The 27,996-nt window shown below is 40.5% G+C and overlaps 1 pseudogene; it reads left to right on the top strand.

The window, feature by feature from the left end:
• Positions 1-1,715: 1,715 nt before the first annotated feature.
• On the top strand, positions 1,716-27,792 carry LOC128103819 (chromobox protein homolog 3-like; annotated as a pseudogene).
• The last annotated feature ends 204 nt before the right edge of the window (positions 27,793-27,996 follow it).

Here is a 27,996-nt window from a genome sequence, read left to right as displayed (position 1 = left end):
ACACACACACACACGGAGGTCACACAAGAGGACAAGGGAGAAGATACCTTCTGCAAGCCAAGGAGAGGGGCTTCAGGAGGAACCAGTCCTGGCCGAGTTTCCAGTTTCCACATCTCTGATTAAAAAAAATATTTTCCTGATGTTTATGCTTACTAGACTGTGACATGTTATTATGAAGACCTTATCAAAGAAAACTACCATTTCCCTTGGTGATAAAGACCCCAGAATATGCTGCCATTTTGGAGACATGGATCCCCAGAATGAATGATTGGTGTCTTAGTGAAGGTTTCTATTGCTTTGAAGAGACACCATGACCATGGAAACTCTATTTTTTTCTTGGTTTTTCGAGACAGGGTTTCTCTGTGTAGCTTTGCGCCTTTCCTGGAACTCACTCTGTAGACCAGGCTGGCCTCGAACTCATAGCGATCCGCCAGTGCTGGGATTAAAGGCGTGTGCCATCGGCCGGCTTCCATGGAAACTCTTATAAAGGAAAACATTTAATTGGGGTAGCTTACAGTTTCAGAGGTTTTAGTCCATTATCATGATGATAGAGCGAAGCATGGCTGCATGCAGGCAGATGTGCTGGAGAAGGAGCTGAGAATTCTACATTTTGACCCACAGGCAACATGAAGTGAACTGTTTACCACACCGATCATAGCTTAAGCAAAGGAGATCTAGAAGCCCACCCCCACACTTCTGTTGTGAGATATTTAATTACACTGTGTAAAGATATGTTTCTGTGACTGGTTTAATAAAAAGCTAAACAGCCAAGAGCTAGGCAGGAGGTATAGGCAGAACTTCTGGACAGAGAGCACTCTGGGAAGAAGAAGAAGGTGTGTAGGGGGGTCACCAGCTGGACACAGAGGAAGTAAGATATCCAGGAGGAGAGGTAAAAGTCACTAGCCATGTGACAGCACATAGGTTAGTCTAAATGGGTTAATTGAAGTTATAAGAGTTAGAAAAAAGCCTAAGCTAAGGCCAGGCTTTCATAATTAGTAATAAGTCTCCATGTTGTTTTTTGTGAGCTGGTGACCCAAAGAAAAATCCACCTACAAATTTCCTCCAGCAAGGCCACACCTCCATAGTGCCACTCCCTTTGAGGGCCATTTTCTTTCAAACCACGTGTTCTGGCTGGTTTTGTGTGTCAACTTGACACAAGCTAGAGTCATCAGAGGAAGGAGCCTCAGTGGAGGAAATGCCTGTAAGGCATTTTCTCATTTAGTGATCAATGGAGGAGGGCCCAGCCCATGGTGGGTGTTGCCATCCCTGGGCTGATGGTCCTGGATTCTATAAGGAGGTGAGATGAGCAAGCTATGGTGAGCAAGCCAGTAGGCAGCACCGCTCCGTGGCTTCTGCATCAGCTCCTGCCTCCAGGATCCTGCCCTGTTTGAGTTCCTGTCCTGACTTCCTTCAATAATGAACAGTCATATGGAAGTGTAAGCCAAACAAACCCTTTCCTTCTCAACTTGCTTTTTAGTCATGATGTCTTTTCAAAGCAATAGAAACCTAACTAAGACAACACCACAATTGGTGATACCACAGCTTATGCCTATTGATACACAGCTCTGTGATGGAAGTAACTTTTCCCACCTCCTCTTCCTCCTCCTCCTCCTCCTCCTCCTCCTCCTCCTCCTCCTCCTCCTCCTCCTTTCTCTTCTTCCTCTTCCTCTTCTATTTCATGTATCCCAGGCTGGTCACAAACTATATAACCGAGGATGACCTTCAACTTCAAATCCTTAAATTCTGAGATTACAGGTATGTACCATCACACCCAGTTTATACAATGCTGGGGACTGAACCCAGGGCTTCCTGCATGCTGGGCAAGCACTCTACCAACTGAGCCACATCCCCAGCTCTTTCTGAGCTTTCTCGATACAACACAAGATAATGAAATGGGATGAACAAGAAAGCAAGTCAAGAGTGCTCCAGCCACTGAACTATCTATGAAGAAGGACTTCTTGCAGATGTCCCTGATCAAACCTTCTGCTTATGACTCTGGAGGTGAGTATCTGGGGGTTCTCAGAGACACAGTTTGTAGAGAAGTCATGGCTGAAGTAACTACCAAGTAGGCATTTCTGTTAGTTTTCTGTAGAATAAAGGAAGCAACATTTCTTCAACTCACTTTCAGGAATCTCTAATCCCTTCCTATCCACCCTGGTGACATTGAAGCATATTTTTAACACCAGGGTACCTTTTAGGTTTGCCCTGTGTTTTGGTTACTTTTCTGTTGTTGCTGTGATAAAATGCCACGAGCAAGAGCAACTCATAGACAAAAGAGTTTAATTTGGCTTACAGCTTCAGAGGGAAAGTCCATAATGGCAGGGGAGCGAGTGGCAACAGGTGGCTGGAGCAGGAAGCTGACTGATCACATTTTCTGTCAGCACATCAGGAAACAGAAATAAAACTGAAGTGGGATGAGGCTATACACTGTCAAAGTCCATCCCCCAGGGATGTACTTCCTCTAGCAAGGTTCCCTGTCATAACCAGTCCACAACCTCCATAAACAGCACCACCAATGGAACCAAGTATTCAAACACATGAGCCTAAAGGACACTTCTCATTCAAACCCCCACACCGTGGTATGTAACAGTTCTTAATTGATTGTGTCATATATATATATATATATATATATATATATATATATATATATATATATATAGGCTCTGGGTTATCGTAAAAGATACTCAAAGTTTTCAGATCTAGACAATAGCTACTATAATGTTGCCTTCAAACTATGAAACATGCGACGGTCCCTCTCTTCATTATCAACTAGCAATACATTTGTTCCCCAAGCCCAGCCAGATCTGAGGGACCAAGGGTAGGTTAGCATAGCATTGGAGGCTTTTGCTGGCTGTCCAGGGTATTCCTACTGAGACTTACCATGGGTACTCAGGCAGACATAGGAATCATGACAAGAGCCCAGGCCTGATCTCCTAGTACCCCCAGAGTTCCTGAACTTTCTCCTGGCTCATTTGCAGCAGTAACACTCTCCTATTACATCTTTGATATTACTCTTAAACAGGCAAACCAATTAGTATGTGACTGCAGGATTTAACCAAGCTGCCAGCAAATATGTTTTATTTTCACAGCTGTGCTCACATGCTTACACAATGCTATTTCAAGGGAGATAGCATGACATAATGTTGGTGACAGCACAATTGTCATCCCACTCAAGAGAAGAATGTTGTGATTGCAATGGAAAAGAAAAGTGTGACTTTCATCTGAAAGCCTAAATCCCGTTTCCAGCCATCATCTCAACCTCTGTGCAGAGCTGGGAGTGGAAATTACTACAAGCTGCTGAGCAGCAATGATGTCATCTTGCCACCCACCAATGTTATGGGTTTGACAGCCCAGAAGATGGCTTATACTCGAAGGAACACAGTTCCGACTAAGTTGACAAGTTTTTCGGGTGTTTGAAAGGAAGCATATTCATAAGAAGTTATTCTGTTTGCTGTTACCTCTTTTGGTTTAGGCAACTAGTACTACAGTAACATCACAACTATGACAAGGAGCCATTAGCTCCCCAGAGAGCCATGGCAACAGCACTTCCCTTGCACCCCCGCGTGGAATTATGAGTTTTAGGTCCCCTTCTGATTCAGATTTTCACAACATAGGGCTATGGAGACAAAGATTTCAAGTACATGTGTTATTTTCTGTCACTCCTTCTGCAGTTTTCTCTGCTAGAAGGCTAATCTCCGGGGCTTTTTGGTGTGACTGCTTAGACACACCACTGTATACTGAAGTTGACATGGGTCATAAGGAGTATTTCCTGCCTGCTCCTCCTGCAGCTGATCCTGTTTGGGGGGCACACTGAGTATGTTTCTCTGTGCTCCGGTTCTTTTCTGTGAAAGGACACACACTTCAGCATGATCTCCGGCAGCTTCTACATGTAGCTCTGCAGTCACTGTCAACTGTATCCATGTGCTCCCAATCCTCCTGTTGGAAACTTCAACAGTGTTGGGAAATTAGGCCTGATAAGAGGTGGCTAGGTCATGAGGGTGTGCCCTTGGCCATGAACTGAAGTTACTATCCAGGGCTGTATTATGAATCGTGACAGTGGCCTTACTATAGCAATGAGCTGCCCTCCCTTGCTTTCTCTTGTCCATGTTCTCCCATCATGGGATGATGCAACACAAAAGCCCATACCATGTGCTTTTCACTCTCCAGAACCATTTGCCATTTGTTAAATCAATTTTAGCTTGTTATAGGTTCCCCCAGACCTGGAAATTCTGGTATCCTAGCAAAAGATACACTAAGACACTGTCATTCTCCATGTGTTACTATGGTTGTATTAAGTAGTATATTTACCAGCAATCCTAAAAGTGGAGATAAAAGAAAAAGACAATTTCAGAAGCAACTATCTACGCAAAATCTATAAGATACCCTGGATACATGAAAATAAATCTATGTACACTGTAACAATTCTTTTTCTGTTCCATCAGCCAGCTCCCAAATAACTACATGGAGATTTCTTAATTATGAAAGTTTGGCCTTAGTTTAGGCTTGCTTTTTGCTACATCTTATAACTTAAATTAAGATATTTCTATTAATCTATGTTCTGTCACATACCACCCATCCTGTTTCTTCCGTGTCTCCTGGCATCTCTCAGGTGCCTAGACTCATCTTCTCTTTCTTCTCTCTCTGCCTAGAAGTCCCACCTATACCTCCTGCCTAGCTATTGGCCGTTCAGCTCTTTATTTAACCAACCACAGAAATATATCTTCACACAATGTACAAATATCCTACAACATTTCCCCCCTTTTGTCTAAATAAAAAGGAAAGGTTTTAACTCTAACATAGTAAAACCACACAAAATAAGTACAATTATCAGGTAGGAATTACATTTAAAATGTCCAGTCTATCTGTCTTTGGCAAATTCAGAGAAAATATACTATTATCTATCCTATCTTGGTGAGTCAAAAGTTTTGCACTTAATTTACTTTTTTTTTTGTTTGTTTTTTTGAGACAGGGTTTCTCTGTGTAGTTATTGGTGCCTGTCCTGGATCTCGCTCTGTAGACCAGGATGGCCTCAAACTCACAGAGATCTGCCTGGCTCTGCCTCTGCCCGGCCCCTAATTTACTTTTTATCCTAACTTGTATTACCAACCCAAAACTATCTTTTTAGATAATAAAACAACATCTTTTTGGGGAGTAGGGTTCTGAAAACACACAGACTTTTAAAGGTAATATATATATCAATATTAAAACAAGTATGGAATGTGCGGTGTGCCCAAGTCAGCTAAAGATGATTTTTTGTTCTATGTTTGAGCAGGTAAAAGGCATCTGTCAACTTTATAAGTCTGTTTGGAAAATGCAATTATTAGCATCTATTCACCAAACAAAAGGCCACCCAAGCTCATAAAAGAAACACGACTACAGCTTAACCACATATTGACCCTCAATTGACTCATAGTGGGAGACTTAATACCCCACTCTCACCAACAGATTAGTCATCCAGACAAAAACTAAACAGAGAAATGCTGGAGCTAACTGACAACAGAAACCAAAATGACCTAACAGGTATTCACAGAACATTTCACACAAATACAAAACAAAAACAACAACAAAAAAACCTTCTTCTTAGCAGCTCATAGAACTTTTGCCCAAATTGACCACATACTCATACACAAAGCAAGTCTCCACAGATATAAGAAATTTGAAATAACACCCTGCATCCTATCTGACCACCACAGGTAGAGCTGCATACCAACAACAACAGACACAAAATGCTTGCAAACTCATGGAAATCGAACAACTCTCTACTAAATGAAAAATGGGTCAAGACAGAAATTAAGAAAGATATTAAAGACTTTCTAGAATTCAATGAAAATGAATACACAACATACCCAAACTTATCAGACACAATGAAAGCTGTTCTTAGACTCAAGTTCATAGCACTAAGTGCTTACATAAAAAAATTAGAGAGATCTCATAGTAGTAACTTAACAGCATGCCTGAAAGTCCTAGAACAAAAAGACAAAACCACACCCAAAAGGAGCAGATGGCAAGAAATAATCAAACTCAGGGCTCAAATCAATAAAATAGAAACAACAAGGAAACAATTCCAAGAATAAATGACACAAAGAGTTGGTTTGTTAGGTCCCAAAGAAACCAGGGACAAGTCTCATGCTATACCTGTGGCTTCCTCCAGCACTTCTAACCTTGCCCTTTACCCTAAATCTTTCCAGCCCAGGGTCTTTCTTCCCTTCCCCCACCTCTGATCCCTGTATAACTCTGCCATCTGGCTACATGTTCTCTTGGTCTCTTGACTTGCTCTTTACCATTTGGTCCATGGCTCCTCTCTTGGTCCACTTGCCCCCTCTGTCTTCTCTTGCTCTCTTACTGCCTGCCCCCCCCCCATGGCCTGGTCTCTTTCTGCTGGTCATGTTTAGTCTGGATTCTTCCAGATGCCTCTGGCTGAGCTCTTCCTCATCTCTACAATAAAACCTTTCTCCTCAACCATACCTAGGAGCAATCATGTCCTCATTTTTCATTCATGGTTCTTTGAGAAAATCAATAGGATTGACAAACCCTTATCTAAATTAACTAAAAGGTGGAGAGAGAGGTCCAAATTAAAAAAAATTAGAGCTGAAAATGGGGACAATAGACATGGAGGAAATTCAAAGAATCATAAAGACATACTTTAAAACCTGTACTCTACCAAATTGGAAGATCTAAAATAAATGGATAATTTTTTGGATATATACAACATAACAAAATGAAATAAAGATCAGATAAGCAATTTAAACAGTCATTAAAAGTCTCTCAACCAAAAACACCCAGGGCCAGATGGTTTTAGTGCAGAATTCTATCAGACTTTCAAAGAAGAGTTCATGTAAATACTCCTCAATTATTCCAGAAAATAGAAACAGAAGGAACATTGCCCAATTTGTTTCATGAGGCCACAGTTACCCTGATATCTAAACCACATAAAGGCCTAACAAAGAAAGAGAATTACAGACCAATTTCCCTTGTGAACATGGATGCAAAAATTCTCAATAAAATACTTGCAATCCAAATCCAAGAACATATCAAAAAGATCATCCACCACTATCTGGCTTTAACCCAGAGATGCAAGGATGGTTCAATATACACAAGTTGATAAATGTAACCCACCATATAAATAAACTGAAAGACAAAAACCAATTTAGATGCAGAAAAACTGAAAGATAAAAACCAATTTAGATGCAGAAAAGACCTTGACAAAAATCTAACACCCCTTCATGATAAAAGTCCTGGTATATTATAATTAGCATAATTATAGACAGTTTACAGCAAGCCCATAGCCAACATCAACTTAAATGCAAAGAAACTCAAAGCAAGTCCACTAAAATCAGGAACAAGATAAGGTTATGCACTCTCTCCATACCTATTCACTATAGTACTTGACGTCTTAGCTAGAGCCATAAGACAACTGAAGGAGAACAAGGGGATTCTTGAAAGGGAAGAAGAAAAAGTACCTTAATTTGCAAATGATAGTATACATAAATGACTCTAAAAATCCCACCAGGAAACTCCTACAACTAATACTTTCAGTGAAGTACCTTGTAACCCACCAAAAAGGAACACTCAATCTAAGTTTATAGTCAACTGAAAGTCTTTATTCCAGCTGGCTGGGACCACACCCAAGTGTTCTGAGAACAGGGTTTTTAAGGGCAGAGACCTTATAAGGGCATCTCCATCAATCAGTAGCTGCAGGGTGGGCTTTGAAGAGTAAGCAATTTGAAGCAAGTTTTACCAGATGCTAAGATAAGCCGTTAGCTGGAGGAGGGGTGTCCACACAAACAGGCAGTTTTAACAGAGGCTAAGATAAGTTAGCTAGGACATCCTGAACTTTGGTTCCTAGAATAGAGTTGGATAATTTTCCATGGGATTCTCCATCAAGGAGACCAGACTCTAGTTAAACCTAAAATGGCCTCAGCAAGAATACAAGATGGAGGAACCATTACATTACAGTGTCTTGCCCTGTCACAGCCTTTCTATATATAAATGACAAATGGACTGAGAAAGAAATCAGGAAAACAACATCTTCTACAATAGCCTCAAATAATATAAAATATCTTGGGGTAACTCAAACCAAGAAAGTGAAAGACTGGTATGACAAAAACTGAAAAAATTAAAGAAAATGTAGAAGATATCAGAAGATGGAAATATTTCTCATGTTCATCGATCAGTAGTATTAATATAGTAAAAATGGCCATCTTATTAAAAGCATTGCACAGATTTAATGCATCCCCCCCATCAAAATAATAATACAATTCTTTACAGATCTTGAAAGATCAATTTTCAGCTTCATATGGAAACATGAAAACCCCAGGATAACTAAATAACCCTGATGGAGGTAGCCCCATCCCTGACCTCAAACTGTACAGAGCTATGGTAATAAAAACCACATGGTATCAACACAAAAACAGACATGTTGTTCAGTGGAAGTGAGTTGAAGACCCAGACATAAATCTAAACACATATGGACACCTGATTTTTGATTGAAACAAAAAAGCCAGAAATACACACTGGAAAAAAGACAGCATCTTCAACAAATGGTGCTGGTCAAACTGGATGGCTGCATGAAAAAGAATCCACATAGATCCATACTTACCATCATGCATGAAACTCCAAATGGATCAAAGACCTCAGCATACAACCAGATACACTGAGCCAGATAGAAGAGAAAGTAGGCAACAGCCTTGAACTTCTTGGCACAAGAAAAGATTTTATGAACAGAATACATTAGCAGAGGCACTAAGATCAACAATAAATAGGACCTCATGAAACCAAGAAACTTCTGTACAGCAAAGGACACCATCATTTGGATAAAGCAACAGCCTACAGAATGGGAAATGATTTTTTTTTACCCACTATACATCTGATAGTAAGCTAATATCCAAATTACAAAGAACTACAAAAACTGGATCTCAAGAAAACAAGTAACTCAATCAAAAACGGGGTACAGATCTAAACAGAGAATTCTCAAAAGAGGAAACTCAAATGGCTCAGAAACACTTAAAGAAATGTTCAATATTCTTAGTCATCAGGGAATTGCAAATCAAAACTACTTTGATTTAATAAATCAAATAAAATCTTACACCTGTCAGAATGGCTAAGGTCAATAAAAAAAAGATAGCTCATGCTGGCAAGGAAGTGGAGCAAAGGGAGCACTCATCCACTACTCGTGGGAGTGCAAACTTGCACAGCCACTGTGGAAATCAATGTGGCAGTTCCTCAGGAAGCTGGGAATAGATTTGCCTCCAGATTGAGCCATATCACTCTTGGGCATATTCCCAAAGGCCATTTCATCCTACCACAGGGACACTTGTACAACCATGTTTATTCCTGCTGTCTTCATAATAGCCAGAAGTTGGAAACAATCTTGATATCACTCAATGAATGAATGGAGAAAGAAAATGTGGTACATTTATACAATGGAGTATCACTTGGGTATCAAAAAATGAAATAATGAAATTTGCAGGTAAATGAATGGAACTTAAAAAAAATTATCCTGAGTGAGGTAACCCAAACATAGACAGACAAATATGGAATGTATTCATTTATATGTGGCTATTAGCTGTTACTTCAGTGAAAAGTAAGCTATAAGCCATAAGACCACAGAGGGTAGGTACAGAGTAAGGGACTACATGGAGGGTACAGGTAGATCTCCACAGGCAAGGGAAATAAAATAGATAGCTATGGATTAAGGGGGTTGGAACCAGAGAATCAAGCATTAAGGGTGAAGGTAGAGGGGGAGGAAGGAGGCAGTCTGGGGAGAGAGCTAAAATGAAGGGCCATTTGAGAGACAGTATGTAAACCTCATTCAGAAGAAGCTTCCTAGAATATATACATATAGGAAGATGACCTAAATGAAATTTCCAAATAGTGGGGCAAAACAGAGCCCCAACTGGACATCTCTTGTCACCAAATGAAGCTTCCAGTACCAGGACTGGATAACATAATTGAGTTGTTGGCCAAGGGGGTCCCACAGGAACCCCCAAACAAGCCAGGCCATTGCCAAGGCTGCTGTCCACAAACTGAAGGCAAGGCCCTGTTGCTGAAGACAACACACCTATACAACCCACTGAACATGGAAAAATTGAACTGACGCCCACCTAGAGCCTTCACCTCTACAGGCTAGTGTTCTTGCTACTTGAGGATTCTGTGCATGCTACCAAAGGAGAAACATAAACACCAATCCAGCTATAAAACCCTTCAATCTACAACAGTGTCCTGCCTACAAGATGCGCTAGTGCAATGGTGGTACAAAGCTTGTGGGAATAACCAACCAATGTTTGACTTGACTTAAGACCCACTCCACAAGATAGAACCCATACCTGACACTACTTGAGTGACCAAGAACCCAAAACCAGATATCCCAGGTACCTAGGGTAAAACTAAGGAAATAAGGCCTTCTAAACAGAACAGAACCAATGCACATAGGAACTCAAAGAGACTGAGGCAGCCTGCACAGGGCCTGCAAATGTCTGTACCAGATGAGGTCCTAGAGCTGAAAGAAGTGGACATATGACCTGAAGCTATCTCCAATTGATAACCACTTGCAAATGAAATTTTAGTTTTCTCCATAGGAGTCTCACTAGGGAAACAAACTATTCTTAACATCTACCAGCAGTAGATGGTCAAAAGAAAACAAACTCAATGACTTTCCTTCCTTCCTTCCTTCCTTCCTTCCTTCCTTCCTTTCTTTCTTCTTTCCTTCTTTATTCTTGGATATTATATTTTTTATTTTTATTTTATTTATTTTTCTCTTTTTTTTTACCCTACAGGTCCTTTGCATATATATTATGGTTTCCAGTTTTGTATTTGTATAGGATTCTCGAGTGTGTGAACCAGTGGGTCTCTTCATCTATATCTGTTTCTTATGCCTTTTCTTGGGCTCTTTTCCTCCTATTTGTTTATTTTGTCCTATTATATTTTATCTTATTATTATCCCTCAGAAGCCTGTTTGTTTTCAAATGAGAGACAGAAAGGGGATAGATCCAGATGAGATGGGAGGGGAGGAGCTGGGAGGCATAGAGGGAGGGGAACCCATAATCAGAATATATGAAAAAAATTTATTTTCAATAAAAGAAAAATCTTCATATTCACATCCATGTAAAAATAAATAAAATTAAAATGTCACAAAATGAAATCAAAATTATTCATATTTAATTCATACTCATTCCTTAAGCTTCCAACAGTAAGGGTAAAGCAGATACTGTGAACGACCCTTCTCATTTAGGTCAACCCATTTCTCTAGCCTTCTGAAAGCTCCAGGCCAATTCCAAACAACAAAGCAGCACTTGATAAAGTCTTGTCACAAGTTCCCCTCACCTCGACTTCTCCTTTAGGCCTTGTTAACATGCTCATGGAGGCATGAGCGAAAGTTGGATTAGCTCCGGTATTTAGATGTCAAATTCAAAGTAAATCATATCAAAATTCTTACTTCATATGATGGAACCTACAAGCAAAACAGATGAGACTAGAACCCCACAGCACAGACACTCAACAGTCTCCATGTTTCTACTGCCATGAATTGAATCCCACTATACACAAATCCCGAAACCATTTTGTTTTTCTACATAATTTATAATCATTTCCTATAAAATCAGGGTGACTATTTCTTAAACAGTACAAGCATAACAACTATTTACATAGTATTTGCATAATATTACATACCATAAGTAATCAGAGATAATGAAGTATGTAGAAAAGTCTATCTATGTTATATGTTAAGATTATGCTAACTGCTGGGCGGTGGTGGCGCACACCTTTAATCCCAGCACTCAGGAGGCAGAGGCAGGTGGACCTCTGTAAGTTTGAGGCCAGCCTGGTCTACAGAGCAATATGGTGATATTTTATTTGTACTGAAATGTGATTTTATTTGTATATTAATAAATAAAGTTGCCTGGGGGTCAGAGCTAATAGCAAGCCATAGCAGAGCTGGGTGTTCGTGGTGCACACCCTTAATCCCAGCACTTGGTAGGCAGAGCTAGGTAGATCTCTGTGTGGTCAAAGATACAGCCAGCATTGGAGACAAACGCCTTTAATCTCAATACCAACCACAGAAGATCTGGAGGTCTGTACAAACAGTGACGAGGTGGTCATGTGGTTGGGTTTACAACCAATGAGACGGCAGAACAGAAAGTCTATATAAAGACAAACACTCAGGAAGTAGGTCTCTCTTGGCTGAAGAGGCTAGCTGCAGCAGATGGGTAAGGCTCTTAGCTCTGATCTCTTGGCTTTCTTCTTTGCATTAGTTCTGTGTTTCTTATTTAATAAGATGGTTGGTTACATCTACAGAACAAGTTCCAGAACAGGCTCCAAAGCTACACAGAGAAACCCAGTCTTGAAATCCCCCACCCCCCCAAAAAAAGACTATGCCAACTGTATAATGTACTTGAGTTGAGCAATCCTTGGGGTTTAATAGCCATAAGGATCCTGGGATCAATCTCCATGGATACTGGAGGCTAAACTGTATTCCGGAACCTTCAAATATAACTTCAACTGAGTAGAGAAAGTGCCTGAGAGTGAAGGTTATCATGAGAGATGAGAGTTCATTTCAGCAACCCTGCATCAGACATCATCTCTCAAAAGAGGTTAGTCCACATTAGTGGAGTCTGGCATCTCAGGCTGCCCTGAATAGAACATACCATTTGCAAGAGCTCTTGAGGAATCTGTTCCACTACACAGAACAATGGAAGAATAGTTTTGGCCACTGCATTCTTAGAAAATTCTCCTCATTTTGGTCATCTGTATTTTAGCTAGTGTTTGAATTGTTGGCCACATTCCAAAACCATCCCTACAATTATTTTGCTTTTCAACAAAACACATAATCATTTCCCTATAAAAGTGGGGTGACTTCTTTAAAAGTCCTTTGCTCTTCATCAAAATATTTTTTAACTTGCCAGTCATGGTGGCACATGCCTGTGATCCTAGCACTTGGGTAAATTCAAAGCCAGCCATGGCTACCCGGTGACAGCTTGTCTCAGATACAAATAAACAAACACACAGGGCTGAGAATGCAGCTCAGTTAGTCGTCCATGCTTGTCAAGCTGGTATCACGAAGCCTTGGGCTTAATTCCCTCATGCTCCCTTCAAGGCTAAAGGCACAGAGATAGATAAAAGCAAAAGTGACCTGTGGCAGGACAAAGGCTCCCCCAGATGAGGGCATTTATCTATAAGTGTGAGGCTGCACTGTGGAGCTGAAGTGAGCACCCTGCAGGAAGCGGATTGATCCTTTTGAATCAATGGCAGCGGTGAGGCCTGTATGTGTCTACATTAGAACCAGACCTGGGTATCCCTAGTGCATGAACTGGCCTTTTGGAGCCCATTCTCTATGGAGGGATACCTTACTGGGGGTGGGGGTTAGGGAGCAGCTTGGTCTTGCCTCAACCTACTATGCCAGACTTTGTTGACTCCCCATGGGAGGTCTTACCCTCTCTGAGGAGTGGATGAGGGTAGGGTGGGGGAAGGTGGGGGGTGAGCGGGAGGAGGGGAAGGAGGGGGAACTGTGGTTGGTATGTAAAATGAAAAAAAAAAAAAAAAAGAACCAGAGCTGGGACCATGATCAACCCAACCACACCTTCACCAACACAGCTTAATTTTGCATACCTCTTGCTCCTTGGCCCAGTTCTTCTGCTATTAAACCAAAGCCTTACGTCAGTCCTTGAAAGTGGACCTAGAAGTTACTGGATCCATTTGTTACTCCCAGAGTGGCGGTATTGATGAAACGTCCTCTCCCTGCTTTTCACCTATATTCATCTTAAAATGACAGACTGGGGCAGGCGATTGAGCCTTGCATCTTGGGGCTGCTGGCACCCCAGCTTTTACCCTAAAACTCCAGTTACCCCAGCTCCATGGTCTCTTTGCACTGCTCAGAGCTAATAAGCACTTAAAGGAAAAAGTAAAGCTTGCAAAGCCAAACTACGTGTGAAGCCACAAGAGCAGCACACACCTGATAGAGAGGAGTCGGATTCAGGCAACTGTCAGGGGTACAGTGTGGCCCCGGGGCATGAGGGTTGAAGGAGTGGGGGTGGGGTGAGGGCGGGGCGTGGGGGGGGGGCTAACCAGATCCTCAAGTTTCTAGATTGGAGGCCACTCTGAAAGAGTGACATGGAAGCTGGGTGGAGCTCAGGGGTCAAGCTGAGCTTAACTGCTGTAGGCCCCGGGTGTGATGGGAGATGGAAAGAGAGAGGAAGAGGGGAAGCAGGAGGAGGCTCGAAACCAGGCTGCCGGGCTTGGAGTCATTAACTCAGCGGCTTGGCCACTCAGCCTGGGTCCATCCAAACATCCTCCTCAGCAGTTCTGAGAGCTCTTCGCTTCCTTCTACCCCACTGCTCCAGCTGGGCCTCAGTCTCCCTTGCCTGATTTGTGGGCGACATGCTGCTTCTCCTCACCCATCTCCCACCATTTAGCTTGGTCCGTTTCCAATCCTGAATTAAAATTCTAATGTTACTCATCCTAGCCTTGCCCGAAATTGACCAAGCCTTCTCACCGTCTGCAGAACAACACCTGAGTCCCTAGCCCCCTCCTTCTGCCTCCTTCTTTCTCTTACCACCACCAGCCTCACTCAGTCACTCACAGGGCATGAGGCCCCTCAGTTCCCTCACAGGGGCAGCCTCCTCTATGTAGTCTTCTGTCTGTGTCTCCAACACCTTCTTCTTGTGTGGCCGGTTCCACTTGTGAGCCTCAGATGTTGACTTACTCCATGAATGGACCTGGTTTTCTGATCTCCACAGTTAAGAAAATCCCTCTGTCTGTCTCATTGTCTCCTGAGAATACTCAGTTCTGGAGCAATTGTCCAGATTGTTTTGATGGTCATTTTGCTCATAAAGTTGTAGGTGTATTCCAACATGTCATAAGGTTGGGGCAATAAAAACCATAGCAAAAGAGTAGTGGAAATCCGGCTTGAACAGTAGCATTGATATTTATAACTTGGTACATATAACAAATACATGGTAATAAAGTAGATGATAAAATAGAATACCATGTTTTCAATTCCCTTGGGCTTAACTAAACCTACAGAAGTTGGAAAAGTGCCCCCTCTAAGTTAAATTCATGATTTTATTTCCAAGACAAAAAGTTCATTATTAAGCTACAAGCTTATTATCCAATGTTACTGCATGCCATGTGTTGGAGGCATAAAATGTTTAGCCTTATATCACATAAGGAAATATTCCTGACTGACTCTCAGTGCTTTGTGTTATATATACATTGATTCAGGAAGCCTGATTTGAGTGACAGCTGAGTAAGACGATATGGAACACAATACGACTCTCACGGCAACCACAGTAGACCAAATAACTCCACAACTTCCTCCCCACCTTCTAACCCAGCACAGGATGCATGACTGCATATTTAAAAGTGCCGAGGTGCCGAGGAGTGCAGGTGACTGATAAAGAACACATTAGCAAAGCTTGAGCCTAAAATAATAAGAAGAGGCATTATTACCAGGCACTTTCTAGTTAACTCTTTTCAAAAGAACTGATAAGAGAGACCGATGGTTCATTTTAAATTGTTTATAGTCTATAAAAGATATAAGTGATATCTTGGCTGTCAATATTGATAACCTCCAGAACTTTCTAAGAACTGCTCCAGAGTTGGTGGTAAATACAGAATGCCTCAAGATACCCCCAGCCCACGAAGGGAAACGATCCGGAGAGATGTTTAGATTTTTGCACACTGGCAGGCTAGACCAACCTCCCCTTCTAATCGGCTCTCTTGATAATTCCTCAATCATGTATCTCAGGATTTGGATATTATGATGATAGGAAGGGGATATGGGAAAAAAGGAAGTGTGGATTTTAACCCATTAAAACCTTCATTACACATTCAGACTCATAAAACTTTATAGAATTCATTTGTTTGAGTGGAAAGAAAAACAACTGCACCACCTTCCCCTCTGTTACCATGAGCCCAATAAAATGCCACATGATTTTGGCAGGCTCATGGCAAATTTGGGAGCTCAGAATCTGAAGCCACTGAAAGGGAAGGCCAAGCGGAGTGTGTTAGTTTCCAGGCTATACCAGATGCCTAAGACATAGACTTTCAAAATGCAAGGTTTATTTTGGCTCACAGTTTGGGAGGTCAGTCCATGCTTGGTTAGCCGTGGGGGCCTGTGGTGAGACAGCACCTTACAGAAGGAAGCATATGAAGCTGGATGGCAGTGGCGCATGCCTTTCATCCCAGCACTCGGGAGGCAGAGCCAGGCAGATCTCTGTGAGTTCAAGGCCAGCCTGGTCTACAGAGCAAGATCCAGGACAGGCACCAAAACTACACAGAGAAACCCTGTCTCACCCCCACAGTGACACACTTCCTCCAACAAAGCCACACCTACTCCAACAAAGCCATAACTCCTAATAGGGCCACTCTCTAAGGGGGCCATTTTCTTTCAAATCACCACATTCCATTCCCTGAACCCCATAGGCTTGTAGCCATATCATAATGTAAAAATATATTCATTCCAACTTCAAAAGTCCCCATAGTCTATATCAGTCTCAAACTTATATAACAGTCTAAAGTTCAAAGTCTCTTCTGAGATTCTTGCAATCTCTTAACTGTAATCCCCTGTAAAATCAAAATCAAAAAACAGATCAAATACTTCCAACATATAATAGCACAGGATCTACATTATCATTCCCAAATGTAGGGAAGGAAGCATGGTGAGGAAATACTGGACCAAAGCAAGACCAAAAACCAGCTGGGCAAACTCCAAACTCCACATCTCCATGTCTGATGTCAAAACCTTCTCCACAGCTCCAACTCCATTCGGCTTTGTTGACTGTAGCACACTTATCTCTCGTTGACTGGTTCCACTCCCTGTTAGCAGTTCTCCTGGGCAGGTATCCCACAACTCTGGCATCTCCAACATCCTGGGGTCTCCAAGGCAATCTAGGTTTCAACTTCACAGCTTCATGCAATGGCCTCTCTCGGCCTCCATTCAGGGACGCCCCTGACACATGCCTCAGCCATTTTCCTTAGTCGCTTAGTCCCTTTTTTCTATCCTTGACTCTAAAGCCAACACCATGTAGCCAAAGTGCCAAGTTCTTTCTGCTGCTTATTGGGGCTGGAACATGGCCTCCTTGTAGAATTACATCTTCACCAGCTTTCTATTTTCAATGGTTTCCTTTACTGCCTAGGCTTGGCTGTCCTGAAACTGGATCTGTAGACAAGGCTGGCCTCAAACCAAGAAATCTACCTGCCTCTGCCTCTGCCTCTGCCTCTGGAGTGCTGGGATTAAAGGTGTGTACCACCACACCCAACTCTAAGATTTTCTTTGATTCCTTTTCACAAGTTGTAAACTTAGCTGAATGGGATCTTGCCCTGACGTCACCACTCCCATTATTTCATTTCTTAATCTGTTTATCAAGTCCTCCTTAAACACAGGACTTAGCTCTGTTTGACTTCCTGGTGCTCCTTTTCTCCTCAAATTGTACATTTTGCATTTTTCTTTGCTCAGATTGCTCCATTTCATTATAGAGCTTCATTAGAGTTAACACTAATAACCATATGGCAGAGTCAATACTAGGCTGTTTTGAGATTTCCTCTGCCAATGGAATTAATCCAAATCTCTTCACTTTAGCCTTAGACAGACTCTTTGAACAAAGGCAAAAAGCAGTCATTCTTTACCAAAATATCACAAGAATGATCTCTAGGCAACATACTAAAATTATTTCCATCTAATACCTCTTGAGCCAGGCCTCTACAATTCAAATCATTCTCAGCACCATTGTCTTTCATGCTCCTACTAGTATGGCCCATTAAGCAGTGCTTAAAGCATTCTACTGCTTTCCTAACCCAAAGTACCAAAGTCTAAATTCCTCCAAAAAAACCATGGTCAGGCCTATCACAGAAATACCCCAGTCCCTGGTGCCAACTTCTATCTTAGTTAGGGTTTCTATTGCTGTGAAGAGACACCATGATCCTGGCAACTCTTATAAAGGAAAACATTTAATTGGGGTGGCTTCCATTTTCTGAGGTCTAGTTCATTGTCATCATGGTAGAGCATGGTGGCATACAGACAGACGTGGTGCTGGAGAAGGAGCTGAGAGTTCTACATCTTGATCTGCAAGCAACAGGAAGTGAACTGTGTCACTGGGTGCAGCTTGAGTAAAGGAGACCTCAAACCCCACCCACCCCCACAGTGGCATACTTCCCACAAGATCATACCTACTCCAACAAAGCCATACCTCCTAACAGTGCCTCTCTATGGGGGCCATTTTCTTTCAAACCACAACACTATGTCATAAAAAAACTGTTCATACTATGGAAGAACATCAGATGATCATTAAGTTATTTATGAATATAAACACTGAATGCAAAAGGAATAATTGACTTGGCAATGTCTATTAAAAGCCTTAAAAAACAAAACAAAACAAAAATCTGTTCAAGTCAGGGCTGGAGAGATAAGTCAGCAAAATGCTTACTGTGCCAGCATGATGGCTCAAATTCAATCTCCAGCACCCATCAAAAAAAAAAAAATTAAACCAGGTATGGTGACATGTATCTGTAATCCCAGTTCTGGGGAGGTGAAGCTCCCCAGAGCACCTTGGGCAGTCCCACTGAATCTGCAAGCTCCAGGAAAAGAGAGGGAACCTATCCCCAAAAGCAAGATAGAGAGTGGTTAAGGAAAACAGCAAGCATCAACTTCTATCCTGCATGCATATACATGTGTACACACACAAACATGCACACACACACACACACACACACACACACACACACTCACACAAACTGCCTAAGTCCTTCTATTCAGAACTGCCTCTAAGAATTTGCTTTAAGAAAATAATCTTGGAGACACAAGATCTTGTTGGGGTTTGTCTTTTTAAATGTGCTATCACAACAACACATACTTAACCACCGGCATTTAGTATAGTAGCAATGGGTTAAAAAATACATATTTTGACTAAGTGCATCTATTTAATCAAATCAGTTAAAATTCTTTATCATGACTTAAAATGATACCTTAGTAGAATAGATGGCTGAAAAAAAGTCACACAATTTGTTACTTTTAAAACTGGTAGTAAACACACAGATAAGCTGAGCCCATTTCTCAGACAAAATGCTGGATGCAATAGGGATGCTGGATGCAATAGGGTTAGCTACATGCTGAGGTGGCAGCTATTGTCATGTGTACTACAAAAGTTTGCTGCTATTATAGACACAAAATTGGAAGTTAATCCCTAAAACAACAGTGAGTATGCCTTAGTAATAAAATTATGAGCAATTTTATTATCTTCTTTTTAGTTCACATAGTCTAAGTATTCTACGAAGAATATGTAAGAAAGAAACACTAAAAATTCACTACTCCCTAGGTCTATATTATTTTTTAATGACTTAGTTATTCTGTGTATGCATGTGTTTTATGTATGGGTATGTGCACATGGGTGCAGGTGCTTGTGGAGACCAGAAGAGGGCATCAGATACACTGGAACTGCAGCTACTGCAGCTACAGTTGACTGTGAATCACCTATGTGGGTCATGGGAATTGAACTTTTGAGCGCTGGAAGAATGGTAAGTGTTCTTAACCATGGATCCATCTCTCCAGCGCACAGGTCTATTTTTTTTTCATCTAAAATATAAGTTATATCCCCTCTTTAAAGTGCCTGGAATTAATATATATATATATATATATCACATATCTGTTATGTTGACCAGAAATGAAGTTTCAAGATGCTTATTTGCTATTTATTTACAACATCAAGAGAAAGAAGTTTGATGTTTCATTTTTAGAACATATTTTTGGCAGTGCTGGGAATCAAACCCAGCACACTGTGGATGCTAGGCAAGAGCTCCACTTAGTTCATCATTTCTCCCTTTGCTAAGACAAGGTATTATTTTGTAGCTCAGGCTGATAATCAATTTGTTCTGTATCCTAGGCTGACCTTGAACTCATGTAGTAGGACTTTCTTTTGACTGCCAGCACCCAAATAATGACACTGAGACTTCTTATTAATTATGAAAGCTTGATCTTAGCTTAGGTTTGCTCCCAGCTAGTTCTTATAATTTAAATTAATCTGTTTATATTAATCTATGTTCTGCCACGTGGCTCATTAACTCTCCTCCATACGGTACGTCCAACTTGATCCATGTCTGACTGGTGAATCCCACCTCTCTATTTCCCAGAGTTCCTATCACTTCCAGGAGATCCCACCTGTCCTCTCCTGCCTAGCTATTGGTCATTCATCTCTTTATTAAAGCAATAATAAAGTGCCTTAGCAGAGACACATCTTCACAATGTACAAAAAGATTATCCTACAACAAACCCATGATTCTGCTCCTACCTCAGAGTCCTGGGATTACAAGCACATACCACTCATCTGAATGAAATTTGACATGTAGTGGGGAGGTGCTTCTTGTAGAATTGTGTGAGAATTTCATGTGACCTCAGTTTATGGTTTTCTTCTCAAAAGAGCTTATCTTTCAGTCTCTCAATTCAAACTGAAAATTCCCTGCATTATAGGTTTTCAGGAGGCAGGGATGATTTCTCATTGGCCCTTGTGTTCTTTGAGTGTAGTACTAAATACTCTATATTGATTTAATGAACAGGTTAGCAAATGTCTAAATATATTTTATACAATCTCTGAAACTCTTCTATTGCACATAATTAGATCATCATCATCATCATCATCATCATCATCATAAGCCTTCAGCTACATTAAGAAACAATTTTCTCTATTTCTCCTTCCCAGGGAAATTACCTAGCTTCTTTGGGGCTGGGGATTGTAGTCTGGTTATCCTTTACTTTGCAGCTAATATCCATTTATGAATGAGTATATACCAATTTTGTCTTTCTATATCTGGGTTACCTCACTCAGGATGATTTTTTCTAGTTCCATTGATTTGTCTGCAAATTCCATGGTGTCACAAAACAGCTTTCTCTTGAAAGAATTATGGAAATTGGTCAAAGAGGGCAGTTTTCATAGTGAAATATTAGTCAGACTTAAAAAGGAAATTCTACAATTTGTGACCCACAGTTACTGGTGTCACCTTTATAGGAAATCTGACATAGAATTAAAATTGGAGAAACAGGGCCGGGCGGTGGTGGCGCATGCCTTTAATCCCAGCACTTGGGAGGCAGAGCCAGGCGGATCTCTGTGAGTTCGAGGCCAGCCTGGGCTACCAAGTGAGTCCCAGGAAAGGTGCAAAGCTACACAGAGAAACCCTGTCTCGAAAAACCGAAGGAAAAAAAAAATTGGAGAAACAGGGAAGTTACCAAGAACTGTCAGTGGATAAAACAGGAAAGTTGGTGAAAGGGTATACACTTTAACGCTGAGTAACTTCTGAGAACTGAATATTCTGTGAGCAATTATAGTTAATAATAATGTGCTGTATATTTAAAACTTACTAAGCTTATATCTGAAGTATTCTTATTATTTCCCCTCTAAATGTGACTGTATCAGATGATGGACATGTCAACACCATGTTGTGTACTTGAAATATTAACTTTTTTTTCTATCACACCTCAATAGTCCTCAGTGCAAAAAGATAGTCTTTAGAAAGGGACTTCTATGGACTGGTCTTCTCTAGAGCCAAAAATCTGGTTTGGTAACAGCTATAAATGATTTAATAATTTGTCAAGGATAATGCTGTGGACATCGGGTAGACATGTTTCTTCTCATCCAAGCAAACCAACTTGAGAGGACCCAGTATCCTCGGGCCCCTCAGCACCATGCAGCTGTCAGCCAATCAGGCACTTTTACTATTTTCTCTCTGCCTGGTATGGTTTATGGCCAGTAAGAGGCAAGTGGGTGAGCCATCTTGTACTCACCTACAAGGAGAGGACAGGGCCACTTTTGCCCCCCTTTTTTTTAATGATAAAGGTTAGGGTGAGTGGGGCTTATGGTCCTTGTTTAAAACATTTCCAGGGCCATCAATGCCATGTAGTTCCTGGGTTTGGTACTTTTTCACACAGGCCAGCTGCTCCCTACTTTCAAAAGAACACACCTGAGTGGAACCCTCCCAACTACAATTCCAGTGAGGTTCAAAAGCTCTACTCAGACAGGAAGTTATTAACTGCTGTGCTTCCAAGGTCAGTGTTGCAGATATCACGGGATGCAAAGCCTTGGTGCTGGCAGCTTCGGTTATTTCTCATGGAGACCCTGTGTGTCTAGTGAGTAATCCCCACTACAAGCTGCAGAGAAGAGGAGCGACTGTAGAATGGATTCAGGTCGCTTGTAGGTGTCAATCATTCCACGACATGTTTCCTCTCCTAAGAAAACATTGACTTTTGACATCTGGCATTGGGGCTCCTGTGCATGTGGACGTGGCTCAGTTCCTGGAGAGAGTGGAGTGAGTTACAGAGTGAGTCACTGGGCCACACCTCGGTGTACTTACCCAGGCCACCAATATGGGATAGAGCACCATTTTAGACTTCAGCCCTGCAAGTAGTGCTGTAGAGGAAGAAAAGTGTCCAGGGAAGGTGGAAACATTTTTATATTAATTCAGATTTGGTCTGGTTACTCTGTGAGAGTAGTTTAGTATTAGGGTAAATAATATCACAAATGAACTTCCTACCCTACCACAAAGTGAACTATCCTAGGCAGGAGCAAAGATATTCTAAGCAGAGGAACAAGGCCTCTCCATCTGGCTATCAGACTGTTGAGACAACGAACCCAGAGAATTGGGATTCTCTTAGGAGTCTCAGGGAGTCTCATGCTGGGAAAGGAGAAGGCTGAAGCCTTTGAAGCCTTGGGCCATCCAGGGAGAACTTTTCTCCTTGGAGAGATTTCACACTGTTCTGCTAAGTTCTTAGTCCACCTTGCAGGAGAGACTGGAGTGGAGACAGTGATAGGCAGGATTCTACCTTGACCAGGATTGCTTACCTATGTACACCTCTTGCCCTCTACTTAAATCTAAATAAACCTTATGTCAGGGCCCAGAAAATGGACTTGGGGATTTCCCAAATGTGACCACATTAAGGAAATCACTCTCGCTTTTCACTAATTCTTGAGACAGGTGGCTGATCCTAGCCTGTTAAGGCTGCCAGGGCCAACGGGGTGGATGAGACAGCAGGCTGGTGGCGCCAAGAGGACCAAGGCTTTGACCCTAACAACTCTGGAAACAAAGGGCCCAACGTCCCAGCAAGCTGCCGTAGACATCTTCTGTAGCTTGTTAGAGTTCACATTCTTTTCAGTTCTTACTAACAGGACCGAGATTCTTTAGAATTTCCTATGATTAATTTTTTAAGTATAAAGGGAAGGAAAATGATCTTTGGGTTTAGATAACACACTGTGACCAAATACACAGCAGGAAGTAATGCAAGGGAGGAAAGACTGTTTTTCTTAGTTCTAATTCTGTCCTAACTTTTTCATCTTTTGTGGTAGATAAGTGCACAAAAATGTATTCAATCATCAAAGTGTAAAATCCAACACAAAGCTCCACAGCTTCAGAATTTCTATTCTAACTGTATACAATTAATTGTATAATATTTATGCAATAAAGTGTCAATATTTTAAAAACATTTGGGGAGGCTGGGCATGGTAGTGCATGCCTTTAATTCCAGTACCCAGAGGCAGAGGTAAGTGGATTTCTGTGAGTTCAAAGCCAGCTTGGTCTACACAGTCAGTTCCAGGCCTGACATGGTTACATGAGACCTTTTCACAAAGAAAAAAAATGTTTTGGTGAAAAATTATGTCAAAGAACTAAATAAAAACATAATAATGAGCCAGGTGGTGGTGTACACCTTTAATCCAGCACTTGGGAGGCAGAGGCAGGCTGATCTCTGTGAGTTCAAGGCTAGCCTGATCTATACCACAATTTCCAAGACAGCAAAAGCTACAAAGAGAAACACTATCTTGAGAAAACAAAAATGAAAAGGATGTTAAACAAATAGAAAATACCAATGAAGAGATAGAAAACATATAGCAAATAGCTAAACAGACGTTCTGAAATTGAAATTTTCATTAGCCAACTTTTTTTAATGAGATATTCCACCACAGATTTAGGCATGTGAAAAAAAAGAACAAATTCGTAAAACTGAAAATTGGTCAATTGAGATTCCAGTCTGAAAACAGATGATAAAAGAATGAAGGAAAATGATCAGATCCTCAGAAACTACACATGAATGTGAGTCTCTGAAGGAAAAGAGGAAAGAATAACTGAAAAAGAAATGGATGAAAAGTCCACAAATTTAATGTAAAACATTTACATATGGAGTTTAAAAAAGCACTATGTAGGATAAACTCAAAGAGATTCTCATATGAACATGATCATGATAAAAACTGTTGCACACTGAGGCCTAAGAGAGAAACTTAAAAGCACTAAAAGAGAAGCAGCCTTCCTTGTGGACAAGTAGTTCTCAGGAATACCAAATGCGGGTCTCCCATTGGGAGCCAGGGAGAGCAGAAGGCAGCAGCATGTCATATTCGAAATGCTGAAAGAAAAGCACCTGTCAACGTAAGAATTCTCTACCAGGCAAAGCCATCACTAGACACGAAGGAGAGACCGACACACTCTCCAGAAAGTGAGAGACACGGCTCTGGCAGAACTGGTCAACCAAAACTAATCCGGGAGCTGGCAGGATGACAGAGCCGGTAAAGATGCTTGCCAGAGGCTCTAGGACCCGAGTTTGATCCCTGGGACCCACGTGGTGGGGAAGAACTGACTCCCACAAGTTGTCCTCTGACCTCTGTGCACAGCTCCCCTGAATAAATAAATAAATGTAATAAAAACTTAAGGAATAATTTGGAAATTGAGAATTTTCTAGGATTAAAGGATATCTGGAGGGATATCTGGTAGTAGCACAAATCCAACACAACAAAGAACAGAAGACCAGCAAAGAAAACCACACAGATGACATGACTGTTACGTAAGTAAAAGTCGGGACAAAGATACTTTTGTAACTATTTTTCTTTTATTTAAAAGGTAACTACAATGAGAAATCATATATATATATGTGTGTATATATTTTTTATTGAGGGACAAATAATAGATAAAGATGTAATATATATGCATAGGAGATCAGGAACAAAGTGGAACAGGAATGAAGTTTTTATATACTATTGAAATTCAATTGGGATGGATATGAATAATGTTATAAATTAAGACAATGGCAATCTTCAGGAAAATATCTAAGGAAATAACTAAGGAAATATGTAGATAAAAAGATAAAAATGATAATTAGAAGTTAACACAAGAGAAGAGCATAAAGGAGGAATAGAGGAACAAAGAAGACACAAAGTGTATATATACACACATACATGTATATGTGTGTGTGTATATATATATATATATAATACAGTACAGAAAACAAATTGACATATCTAAACCCTACCATACTAGAAATTACATTACATAGAAGTATAAGAGAATGCAGAGATGATAAAAACTATGAAAACAAAAAGATAATGTTTAGATTCAAAAGGTTTAAATAGATTGCAACTAAAAGGAAGGAGAAATATATGATGCAAACAATAAATGATAAATTGTGTCATACTACTTTCAGATAGAGTAGACCTTAATTAAAAACTTGTTACAGGAGACAAATAAATTTAATAGAGATAAAAGGGTCAAGGTGTCAAAACTATAATAATTATGAACATACATTTCATGTACCCAGCAACAGGTACTCAAAGCTGAAGCAGCATCTTACAGAGGTGAAGGAAGAAATAGACAACCCAACATTAGTAGTTCAATAGTCCACTTTCACGTTAATTAATTCATTAATTTCTGGTGCCAAAAGCTGAACCCACAGCCTCTCACAAGTTAGAAGAGTGCTTTACTACTGAGCCACATCCTTAATCCTAGCACATCTTAAATAATGGATAAAACAAATAGACAGAAAGTCAGTTATAATACAGGCGATTTGAATGACTCTATAAGCCAGATCTAACAGATGTTGATAGAACACTCCACCTAATAACAAAGATATCCCAATAATAACAATATCCATTCTTATCAAGTGCAGATGAACTTATCCAGATAAATAGTACTATATCATAAAACTAGTCTCAATAAATGAAAATTATTGAAATCATCAAAATGTGTTTTTCCACCACAAGGCAATGAAATTAGTGATTGGTAACAAAGGAATTTGATAAGTTCAAACCATACAAAAGTAAAGGAGCATAATCCTAAAATAATCTATGTATTAAAGAAATTATAAGGGAAATGGGGTAATTCTTTAAGATAAATTAAAACTTTAAATTCTATGAGGTGCAGCTTATAGTGATATTTTAGAGGAGAAAAACATGTTTAGAGGGAAACTTATAGTTGTACATGCCTGCATTTATAGAAGAAGTATGGAAGGCTGTGAATACAGTCAGTAGAATGCTTGCCTAGCATGCAGCAGGCCCTGGGTTCAATCCCCAGCACCTCACAAACCAGGCATGGTATACAGGCCTGTAATTCCTGTACTTAGGAGTAGAAGCAAGAGGGTTAGGAGATCAAGGCTTGACTATATATTGAATTTTAGGCCAGCACGAGCTCCCTGAGACACTTCAAACAAAAAACAGACATTTTAAAAATCCCAAATTGATAAACATAAGATGCAAAAAAAAAAAAAAAGAACATACTAACCCCTGGCCAACAGAAGGAAAAAAATAATAATGAAAGTATAAAATAATGAAAGTAGAAAAACAATAGAGAAAAACAAAACCAAAAAGCAAAACAGAACCAAGGATTTTAGGTAGACTGATAAAAATACAAAGATAGCAGGGATTCATATTATTAATTGTGGAACAAAAGAGAGAGTGTCACTACATATCTTAGAGATATAAAAAGGAAATTCCATGGATAATTACATGTCCAGATAAAATGAACAAATGACTACAAAGGCAGAAACCAGAACACTGACTTAAGAGTGTGAAGTCTGAATATGTTTATAATAGGCAGGGAGATCAAGGTAATAATAACAACAGTAGTTAATAATAACTACCCACGGAGACTCTGCAAGACCCTCCGGGCCCGGAGTATCTGAGCGGTGAATTCTTCAAGTCTTTGATTAAAAAAAATGCCTCCAATAAAACTACATTGCAAAAAAAAAATGGCAAAGAAACAGAATGGAAAGAGTAAAAAAGTTGAAGAGGCAGAGCCTGAAGATTTGTGGTAGAAAAAGTACTGGACTGGCGTGTAGCGAATGGGAAGGTGGAAAGGGTTCACAGATGCACATAATACTTGGGAACCAGAAGAAAATTTAGATTGTCCAGAATTAATTGAAGCACTTCTTAATTCTCAAAAAGCTGGTAAAGAAAATGATGGTACAAAAAGGAAATCTTATCTGACAGTGAACTGATGACAGCAAGTCAAAGAAGAGCGGAGCTGCTGCCGACAAGCCCAGGGGCTTTGCGGGAGGTCCTGATCCTGCACGAATAATCGGGGCCACAGCCAGCAGTGGAGAATTAACGATTCTCACGAAGTGGAAGGACTCAGAGGAGGCAGACTTGGTGCTGGCAAAGGAGGCGAATGTGGAGTGTCCTCAGATTGTCATCATCTTTTATGAGGAGAGGCTGACTTGGCATTCTTGTCCAGAAGATGAGGCGCAATAATTGTTTGCATATATATATATATATAAAATCTGGATCTTGGGTTTTGAATTACTGGAGTGGAAAAAATAGCGTTCTAATGAAAATCGAGTTTGATATGCTGGCTTTGAAGTATTGACAGTTAGTTGGGATATTTTCGGGTTTTGTTCTGCATCAAAAGGCACTGATTCCTTTGAGCAAATGAAAGCTTTCTGTAGTTGCTTCTTTAACAATAGAATATTTGATACCATGTTGTATTTCCTTGGCTTTGAAGAACAGCTTTTCTTAAATGCTGAGGAGATTTTACAGCCGTTACTCAATCAGAACTTATTTTTAACTGGGACACAGAAGAACCATTCTGGGTTTGTTTTTTTTTTTTTTTTGCTTGTATGCCTGTATATGAATAAAACACTTATGTAACTGTTTTTCATTTTTTAATACTCAAAAACTGTAGATGAAAACACATATTGATGAGATTCCATCATTGTGAACATTTTCCTAGAATCATAACCTTTCAGATTAAGTAGATGATTCTGTAATTTAC

This window comes from Peromyscus californicus, unplaced genomic scaffold (assembly GCF_007827085.1).
Source record: "Peromyscus californicus insignis strain IS unplaced genomic scaffold, ASM782708v3 Scaffold_8__1_contigs__length_139910024, whole genome shotgun sequence".
NCBI lineage: Eukaryota > Metazoa > Chordata > Mammalia > Rodentia > Cricetidae > Peromyscus > Peromyscus californicus.
This window is presented reverse-complemented; position numbering and strand designations above follow the sequence as displayed.